The sequence below is a fragment of the Halyomorpha halys genome, unplaced genomic scaffold (assembly GCF_000696795.3).
Source record: "Halyomorpha halys isolate HHAL.00 unplaced genomic scaffold, Hhal_1.1 Scaffold1640.1, whole genome shotgun sequence".
Classification (NCBI taxonomy): Eukaryota; Metazoa; Arthropoda; class Insecta; order Hemiptera; family Pentatomidae; genus Halyomorpha; species Halyomorpha halys.
In genome coordinates, this window is record NW_027114906.1 from 24,177 (window position 1) to 33,364 (window position 9,188).

The 9,188-nt window shown below is 37.4% G+C and overlaps 1 long non-coding RNA gene across 1 annotated transcript in view; it reads right to left on the reverse strand.

The window, feature by feature from the left end:
• LOC136796905 (uncharacterized) overlaps positions 1–4,972 on the reverse strand; it is a 6,552-nt gene extending 1,580 nt beyond the window's left edge. Inside the window, exon 1 of the long non-coding RNA XR_010844691.1 lies at positions 4,816–4,972. This is a non-coding gene — a long non-coding RNA (uncharacterized lncRNA). The remainder of the gene's footprint in view (positions 1–4,815) is intronic.
• Positions 4,973–9,188: the final 4,216 nt, after the last annotated feature.

Below are 9,188 nucleotides of genomic sequence, written 5' to 3' on the forward strand. Positions count from 1 at the left end.
GACATAATGATATGATACAGGATGTAGAGAAACTACCCAGTAGTAGAACTCTAAAAACAGTTTACAATATAAGGCCATCTTCTTTTCAGGCGCCTTGGAGGATTGCCAGGAATGGAAGAGGAAGCAAGGTTAGAAACGAGTGCGTAGAGTACACAGAGCACCGAGGTAGCTGTTAGGTTCCAACGAGGTTACTTCAGTCATCAATTATCTTCACGTCGCCGGCTCATCTGGGGTCAACTTAATGGTCTTCTGTCCCTTCTTCATTTCCTCTTCTAATGGACTTGAAATGACCGTTTAGGGAAAAGTTGGGAGGGGTTAGAGGTGGCAATACTATGGGGGGGAGAGTGGCAGTGAGTGTTGTTATTAATGGAATGGTACTTTTTTGTATTTTTTACACCATAAGAATCATGATTCCTTGAATCTCATGTACCTTAAAAATTTTTTTTAAAATAAATTTATTGAAATTTCCAACTGTATATTACATAATACATTTAGTAAATATGATCTTAGTTAAAATGGAGTGTTACAGGTGTGTAGAGCAACTACCCACTGGTAGCACTCTAATGAAATTTTGACATGACAGGCGCCTCGGAGAATTGTCAGGAATAGAAGAGGATGCAAGATTAGAAACTAGGGGGTTTGAGTGGTTAGGGAGTTTATAATGGAAGAAGCGATATCTGGTTCTGGCTAGATCGGTTACATAGGGAACATTAAGGTCTTTATGTATGATTTTATTTGTGACAAAGTAAGGAGCATTGAGGATTTTACGAAAGATTTTGGATTGTAAGGATTGGATACGAGAGGTATTCGATGGTTTAGTGGAGCCCCATAGCCCCACTCCGAATATCCAGATAGGGCTTATAACAGTCATGTAGATCAGTCTTTTGTATATAATTGGCATTTTAGACCCCTTGTCTAGTAAGTGCTGTAATAGTGGGATTTGACGAGCAGTTTCCTGTCTTTTCAGTCTTGTGTGAGGATTCCATGTCAGTCGTTTGGCAAGATGTAGTCCTAAGTAACGGATCTGTTCAAAAGGAATAAAATTTGGTGGAATTTATTTTAATCCTCCAGTTTTGGCTCTATTCTTCAAGGGTGGCGATGAGGGATTGGATGGTTTGGGATACAATGTAAGGATCACTGTTTATTGACAATTTGCTAAAGAATGATATACAATACTATAATAAAGTACAATACAATCAAAGAAGGACAGGATATGAATCATATCTTTGTCATTCCTCAATCACCCTCTTTCTGCTGATAACACTGGTCGGATTTTTTTTTCATCTGTTAATATTTGTTTTTTTTTATTTATTTGTTGATATTTACAACTGTATAAAAAAATACAACCAGTAAATTTGATCATAATGACATAATGATATGATACAGGATGTAGAGAAACTACCCAGTAGTAGAACTCTAAAAACAGTTTACAATATAAGGCCATCTTCTTTTCAGGCGCCTTGGAGGATTGCCAGGAATGGAAGAGGAAGCAAGGTTAGAAACGAGTGGGTTTGGGTGGTTAGGGAGTTTATTATGGAAGGAATAATATCGAGTTCGGGCTAGATCGGTTACATAAGGAACATTTAGGTCTTTATGGATGGTTTTATTAGTAACAAAATAAGGAGCATTGAGGATTTTAGATAGTAAAGATTGGATACGAGAGGAATTCGAAGGTTTAGTGTAGCCCCAAAGCTCAACTCCGTATGCTGTTAAAAATTAAAATGAGATGTAGATAGTTGACCATAGATTAATAAGTGGAAAAGATGGGAGGGGGGAGGCGGTACGGTCAACAAATAAACAAAAAATATTTTGTTTATTTGTTGACCCATTTGTTGGCCCAACGAAGTTTCGACCTGATTTACAGGTCTTCATCAAGGCTATAAAAAAAAAAAGATATCAACCATCATTCAAAGAAACATAAAAATTAAATTAATTATTTTATATATTCTTGTTTGAGAGTGGTTTAGTTTATTCTTAATTTTAAAAAAATTTGATCCTTTTTTTCTCTCAACTTTATTCTTTATAACTTTTCCAACGTTTCGACCCTCATTATTTTCTTCTTGAGATAGTTAGGATTCATCCAAAGTCTCCTCTCCAATAATTCTTTTATTCTTATATCGGGATTATTATCATAGCGAAAATTATTTTCGTCAAAGGTGACATCTCGGGAAACGTAGACATTGTTTGTTTTAGAGTCCCAAATTCTATATCCGTTAGCACCATAGCCCACAAATATGCCAGGCTTGGCTCTAGGATCTAATTTATTTGCCCGAGGAGGTTTTAGTGTCCAAGCCTTATTGTGATTTAAGTAGGCTGCGGGTATGGATGTAAATACCCGCAGCCTACTTTCATCTTTTCCAGAGAAAATATCTGTCGGGATTTTTCCTCCAAGTGCAACTGTTGGTGAACGATTTAGCTGGAAGGGCGCTGTCCTTATAGCTTCACCCCATAGTGTTTTAGGCAAGCCTGTGTCCACAAACATAGCTCGGACCTTGTCCATTAAAGTTTTATTTATTCTCTCACTAACCCCGTTCATAGAAGGTGGGTAAGCAGCCGTATATTCCAATCTTATGCCATTATTTTGACAAAAGCTTTTTAAAATATCAGACCTAAATTCTCCACCATTGTCATGTCTAATGCGACTGACAGAGTTCCCGATTCGGTTTGAAAGTTCTTTGATAAATTTCATAAGATTATCTGCAGCTTCACTTTTGTTTTTCATATTATTGTAATATTATTATATATTAATTGTAGCAGTCTTTACAGGTCCACTTACATCAGTGTGTAGCAGTTCTCCAACTCTTCTTGATCGTGGTCCAATAACAGCGAAACGGTTGACGAACAGTCTTGGCCTGTCGGCACGAGTCACATACATCGGTAGATTAGGGCAATCCCATTTGACGTAAACTATTTCGATTCACATGACCAGAAATGCCTTGAAACATCTTTAGTTAGTAAGGAATCGCAGATATCATGATCAGGGAAAAATATGTGAAAACATAAAAATCCTATCCCTAGTAATAACATAATAACTTCTTCATAGCTCCTCAACTTTAGGCGAAAATTTTAGGTTTTAATCATAGTAACCTTTTTGTGTATATTCGAATAAATTTAGCAAGCTTAATTGGATTCACACACAGTTAGGTAATCTTTTCACGCATTAATGTCATAAATTAAACAATAAAGTGGATCATTATTACTGGATTTTGTACGTTTTCCGTTTTTATACAGCACAAAAACCCGATCTCTAATCATAACCATAATCCTATGATGACGAAATTTGATCCGAGAATCAACATTCCAAGGTTATCATCAAAACAAGGTTAGGAATGAGAAATCAGAAGTTAATGAATTTATTTTGAGAAATCTATATCTCAGGAACTATGTGACGTACAGATCTCTACTAGGACTCAAATTAAGGCTAGTTTAATGTACTATAAAGTAGTTTATGACGTTACTTTTTGTAGGAGTAGCAGTTTTTATGATATTTGCTCAAATAAATTCATTTCTTCATAAAAAAATTCATAAAAATTACTACTATGATACGTGTCATAAACAACTTTACAGCAAGTTAAATTACCTTTATTTTGAGTGCTTTCAGATATCTGTACGTATTATGGTTCCGGATATATATATATTTTTAAAATAAAACATTTTATCCGAATGACTAAAAATTAACTTTTTGTGTATTTATTTAGTCAAATATCATAAAAATAAATACTACTCCTACAAAGATAAACATGATTAACTATTTTGTAGTAAATTTGACTAGTTTTAATTTGAGCGCTGGCAGACATCAGTACGTCCAATGGTTTCTGAAATGAAGTTTTTCATAAATCAAATTTATTGTCCGAACAACTATAAATCAATTTATTTTAGCAAATATCGTGAAAACTACTATTCCTACGAAGGTAAAGGTCATAAACTTCTTTATAGTCCATTAAACTAGCTTTAATTTGAGTGCTAATAGACATCTGTACGTCACATAGTTCCTGAGATATATAGTTCTCAAAATGAATTAACTACTAATCTTTCAGTAGATTTTTAAGAAATTTTGCTTTTTATAAAGCTATATCTCGAGAACTATTGGACGTAAATTGCTCTTATAGGGCTAATATTTCAGCAAATTTACTCTTCTTTAAATAATGTTCTCTTAGATTTTCTAGTGTTGTTGGTACTTTTTAAGATATAGAGTTCCGAATGAAAAATCAAGGTTTTTTTTAAGGTTAAGGACATAAAAAAAATAGTACTCCTACGAAGATAAACGTCATAAACCCCACTTTATAGTACATTTAACTAGCTTTAATTTTAGTGCTAATAGACTTATGGTTTCTGAAATATAGGTTTCTCAAAATAAATTCATTAAGTTCTGATTTTTCAGTGCAGTACTTTTTTTAAAAAGCTATATCATGGGAACTATTGAACATGAAAACCTCTACTAGAGCTCATATTTTAGAAAATTTACTCTATTTTAAATTATGTTCTCTTAGGTTTTTTTTTTATTTTATGTAGTTTTAAAGATTTGGAGCTATAATTATATATGTTTAACTGCCTTTTTTTCTCACCGGCTCTTGTACTATATCGACATAATGGTTGATGTATGGAGAAGAGGGCTAATTCGTTCGATTTTTTAATTCTACAGTTCATGAAATTTAAAACTTCTAATTTCGTTGAGTTAAAACTGAGATCGGCTGTTATTGTTTTTTCATTGTCGTTCATGATAATCAAACATCATTTAAAGAGAACATTTCAATTTCCACTTTGCTTTTGGAAACTTGCAATTACGTATATCTTTCTAATTAATAAAGTACTTACTATAAAATTTTGGAGAGCCATCTGTCGCTACAACCTCACTATTCGTGAAGAGGCTTCCGCAGAGGAAACACAAGACCAAAGCACATCCCAGCCTCATACTTTTCCTCTATGACGTGAACGTGATGAAAATAAACACCGAAATCACTTCATTGACGAGGAGATTAGCTTTATCAGGTTTCTTTTATTGGATTAATTGATAGAACATATCGTCAACTAATTTTTTCATTTTTTGACATTTACAACTTTATATAAAATACAACAAGCAAATTTGAAGTAAGATTATAATGATTCGATATAGCATGTAGAGAAACTACCTAGTAGTAGAACTCTAAAAACATTTTACAATATAAGATCACGAAACAAACGCCTGACATGGAATCCTCATACTAGACTGAAAAGACAGGAAACTGCTCGACTATTACAACATTTACTGGACAAACGGTCCAAACTTCCAATCCATTACAAAAGACTGATCTACATACCTATTATAAGGCCTATTTTGACATACAGAGTTGAGCTATGGGTCTCCACTAAACCATCTAATTCCTCTCGAATCCAATCCTTACAGTCCAAAATATTGAAGTAAATAGTTTAAATAAAAACTAGCAGAGTCGATAAAAGTTGAATATAATTATAAAAAGATCTCATTACATAAAAGCGCATAGCAAAACACCACGAGGGCAAGAGCTTGGTTCAACGACTTAGTTCGTAGCGGGAAGATAGGTTACAATCAGCAGTGTTGCCAGTGTAAACCGCACAAATCTTTCAATGAATATAAATTGATAGATAAACACAATAAAACAATTTATCTCAGCAATCCCCCTCATTTAAAACATTTTGAATTAAGTATCTTATTTTAGTAAAGTATTAAAGTATCTAACTGTAGCAATAGGACTTCTGCGACTTTCTCTAGGTCCTGCAACGTTTGGCATAAGGCTTGACAATAAGAATGCTACTTTAGCAGACTTGGAGCTGACATATTCCGTGTGAACATTAAAGCTGAGAGGTGCATCGATCATGACTCCTAGATATTTTAAGCTAGACTGGGAACAAATTTCGTGTTTTCCCACCGTGACAGAGATGGATTCAGTTTGCTTCCTGCTCGTTACTAGAAGAATCTCGGTCTTGTGATCTGCAAGTTGTAGGCCTACTGAAGCCAGCCAACCTCGGACCGTAGTAACAGCCTGGTTAGCGATGAGGATAACTTCTTCCAAGTAATCGCCGGCACTACAATTGTAACAATTGTCATCTACGAATTCCACAACTGTGGCTCCCTCCGGCAATGTCAATTTGAATATTGCGTCGTACATGACGTTCCACTGAAGAGGCCCTAATACCCATCCCTGTGGATAAAATAGAACTCTATCTTTGAAATAGTCTGTGATAACTTTCATAAGATAGGCAGGCACTGCCATAGTTCGTAGGGCATCTATTATACAGGTCCATCTTGTAGTGTAAAAAGCATTCTTAACATCTAGAGTGACGATTGCTGGATAGGACTTGGCACGTCTCCTCCACCCTGCTCCAGCAATTTCTGTGCGGACCATCTCGACTACCAATCCAACAGCATCTATCGTGGATCGCTCTTTACGAAATCCGTAGCGAGAGGCTATTAACTCCCTCCGTGAACTCTAGTAGCCTGAGGGAAAGGATTTTCTCAAATGCCTTACCCATAGTATCCAATAAGCAAATTGGACGATAGGATGATGGATCTTCCGGTATTTCCTTACTCTTTGGAATAAGTACGAGGTGCTGTCTCTTCAAAGGTTTTGGAATCGAGACTTCACGAATGCAAGAATTGAAGAGATCGACGAAAAGATCCGGCCGTTTCCTAAGAGCCTCCTTCAGAGCTACATAAGGAATTCCATCCAATCCTGGAGCCTTGCCATGTTGTGGGTCAGGGTCAGAGGATCTCTATCCTTTCCTGCGTGATTTGTGGAAAATCCGTTCTGTATGTATTGACTATACATTCAATAGTATTCGCCTGTTCAGTGTGTTCTGACAATACTGTGTACAACATTAGATCTCGTGGGGAGCTGCATCATGCCTGTAATTAGTTTCTTAAGTGCTATTTTATAAGGTCTATCCCATGGGTCTGGATCTACCTTATCACAGAGTTCTCTCCAGCACCATCGTTTGCTTTCTTTAATGGCTTGTCGGAGGTCCCTTCTAGCTCTCTTGAACTCTTCTTGAAGTACATAAAACTCCGGCAGACGTCTCGCTCGCTGATAACGAGCCATAGCTGGATTATGGCAAATAGCCTCTAAGACAATGCGATCGAACAAATTCGCAGTCTTCGATTGTGATACTGGGATGATAACAACTAAAGATCTTCTCCTATACAAAGCCGGAGAGCGATACAGTATTCACTCCCTGAATAGCTTGGGAATTACAGGCCCAAATAGCAGCTTTACCACTGACATCGGATACCCATAAGTTAACACCCAGGTTTTTTTTTTAGGCTCGCAAAGAATTGCGACGTCAATGTGCTGTTCCCGTACTGTTTGCTAAAAGAGATCGTGAGGAGCTTCGCAATGGTTCAAATTCAACTGGAGTATCCTCATCTACGATGTTGTTGGATTTGCATCATTGTTCTCAATCATTGTTCGGAAAGCTGGTCACTTACTACTTTCGCTGGATGGTCAGCATCTCCATTTCCCACAAATAATGCGCATTGAGGTTTCTGGTCACAACCACTAGCTTTGTGACCTGCTTTACACAGTTTCGAAAAAGGGAAGTCCTATCCTTTCCAACATAATTCCGAGCTATGTGTCCTTATTCTCAGCAACGGAAATACTTTGGAACTCCGAGTCTCTCACGTATAAGGCTAACAACCAGTCCTACTCGGACCTTTTCATGAGCCTAAGAACCGGAAGTGAAATGACCGCCGTTTGCATGCCTCCATAGGCTTTACGGATGGATTTTACTGCTGTGATGGACACTAACTCTTCATCCAGGAGAGGTTTTAAGGCCTCCGCAACCTCCTCTTTGGTGGTGAGATCATCCAAATCTCGCAGCTCGAAAAGGAACTCCTCCGCACATCTGCCCCTTCGCCAAACACACTCTCCATTGAGCTTTTTAGTGCAGCAAGAGGTTGCTCTTTCTTCCGGTCCAATTGGAGTAACAGGTCACCTTTATTAATTTTCCGGTCCTTTGTGATTAAGAGGCCATTTTCACCATCGCTGGATGTTTATTACTCACGATAAAACATATTACCCGACCACCAAATTGGATTTCTCACATTACATTCCACAACACAACTACACAGGGTCACGGACTTAATTTCTTCTGCTTTTGAACTAAAACTATAAGCTTCTGGATCGTTTTTGGATATGACTTTGGCGTTTGTAGGCTTTGGCGCAAAGGCCATCTTTTTAAACTCAAGCCAATTCTCCCTAGCACCTACTATTTAATTTTACAATAATTTCTTCATGACTGCTTCTTTTCTGTCCGACAAAGCTTAGTGAACACATCTATGAAACCAATATTTGAAGGTGTCCCTCAAGGTCCTATCCTGGCTCCACTTCTGTACCTTATATTCACAAACGACTTACCAACAAACGACAAGATACTAACTACGACGTATGCAAAAGACACTACTATCACTTCGAGTAATAAAACATCTTCTCACACCTTTCCCAAGATATCTGAGTAGGACTGGCTCTCCGGTATTTTTACAATTACTGCATCAGGCCTAGGTGGCTTAGGGCGAGGTTCCTTCCTTTAATTCTTGCCATTGCTCTTCATGTTGTTCTCCATGTTGAACTGCATTAGATCTCTGAGGGCGATCTTCATTATGATGCACAACTTGTGCATTGGGTTGTGCGCTTTTCCGTGCTCCTACACCGTTGCACAATTAACATTTTCTTCGATCATTTGTGTCTTCAGATTAATTTTCGCATTTTATACCTCCTGCCAGGTTTTGACACAGGCCTGTGGATCAGACGCTGACCAGTTCGCCACCTGTTCTTGGAACCGCCGCGCCTGGATTTGAATCTAGTTTAGGTCCACCCCAGGTATTTATTTCCCCGGTTCCCGCCATATCTGGCGAGAATCCCCCTATCCGTCACCTTGGGAGGCCCCTGATGTGAGACTAGTTACTCCACAGTGGTGTGTGTGTGTATTTTATATATATGTGTACACATTGTTATTTTCCCAGTTTTTAGACACTACTCAGATATCTGTCATGTTATAGATAATATTATGAAGTGTAGATAGTTGACGGTAGATTAATGATTGGAGAAGTTTGTCGGGGGGTGCGGTCAGCAAAGAACAACATAAATAAACAAAACCATATTTATTTATTTTACGCCGACGTTTCGACCTGAGTTTCAGGTCTTCATCAGGGGTTGTGGCATAGAAGGTAGTCTTAC